Raw genomic sequence first — 1,391 nt, 5'->3', positions numbered from 1 at the left:
CTGTTTGTCTCCTTACTCTACCTTTACCTCTTCCAGTCAAAATGTTACCAGTTGTATTCAGGGTAAGGAGAACTTAGTCTTAACCAATATACAGCTTGAGGTGGGAAAAATATGTCTAAGCAGAGACATCACGTGGTTAAAAAGTAGAGGGTGAATATTCAGAGAAGAAGGTGATAGATCAACACCAAATTCCAGTCAATCAATAAATCTCTCATCTGGTGAATGCAGAGAATTTTTGGTCATGTCCTAGGGTATCCCTCAAATGAGGGTCAAGAAGAAAAAGAGGATAATATCCCAAGAATATGCTGAAGCAGTGATTAGGCATATTACAGAGACTATAGACAGGCTTTACAAGGGAGTTATCTTCTAAGGTGAAGAGACTTTAAAATGGTCACAGTGTCCATAATGTGGAATCAAATGCGGTCTTAATCATTAAAGAGAATCAGTATGGAAGCAAACCCAACATTGTGTTGGAATTTGATTCTAAAATCTTGCCAGGGAGGCGAGGAAGGTATAGCTCAAGTGGTAGAGCGCGTGCTTAACATGCACGAGGTCCTGGGTTCAATCCCCAGTACCTCCCCCCAAAATAAAGAAATAAACCTGATCACCCCCCCCCAAAAAAACTCCCAAAATCTTTCCAGAAAACCTGCAGGCTTTGACCATTGCTGAGGCCATATATTAATTCACACATGGTATGTAAAGAAAAGGCACAGAGTCACTGACAAAGGTCCCAGAGAAGGCTCGTTGGCCACCTTCATTTTCAGTACAGAAGCTGTAAAAGGAGATTCTTACTGGACCAAAGGAGTGTTAATCTTTTCCAGTGGGCAGAAGGCAAAGGAAATACTTTCTCAGACGTGAGGGGAAAAGGAATCTGGAAACTCCATTCTTTTTTTCTTCTCCCCATTATCTCTGATACTAGAAGTCCACAAGTTTTGAAACTGGAAAGAGCCTCAAGTTCCATATAATTAAGTCATTAAATGTCCCTGGCATCTGTGATCGCCTGGTAACAGCTAGAAATTCGATGGCATCCCAAACCTTTTTATAGATTATTTTTCTCATTATTTTCAGCTCAAACACTACAAATATCACAAAAACCTGCAATTACAGTAAGTGCCATAAAAATATAAAGTTGACAAAGTCTTCTGTTAGAACAGATGGGCCTCTAGAGTTCCAACCAATGCAGATTAAAAGCTATTATAAAGTCTAAAATCAGGCCATGGTGCATTTTAGTCATAGCTTTTAACAAAAAGCTCTGCTTCGTGCGGTCATGCTGACCTGTAGGACCTACAGCTCTGCACTGTATGGAAATTAAACTTGAGCTTGTTGCTGTTTGAGTAGTTATGTGGTTTTGTACAGAAACTAAGAAATGTATATAATGGTTAGATAAAGGA

General features: G+C 39.5%; 1 non-coding gene across 1 annotated transcript; it reads left to right on the top strand.

The window, feature by feature from the left end:
• Positions 1 to 507: 507 nt before the first annotated feature.
• TRNAV-AAC lies at positions 508 to 580 on the top strand. The gene has a single exon. It is a non-coding gene; the product is annotated as a tRNA-Val (tRNA).
• The last annotated feature ends 811 nt before the right edge of the window (positions 581 to 1,391 follow it).

Source organism: Camelus ferus, chromosome X (assembly GCF_009834535.1).
Source record: "Camelus ferus isolate YT-003-E chromosome X, BCGSAC_Cfer_1.0, whole genome shotgun sequence".
Lineage (NCBI taxonomy): Eukaryota > Metazoa > Chordata > Mammalia > Artiodactyla > Camelidae > Camelus > Camelus ferus.
This window is presented reverse-complemented; position numbering and strand designations above follow the sequence as displayed.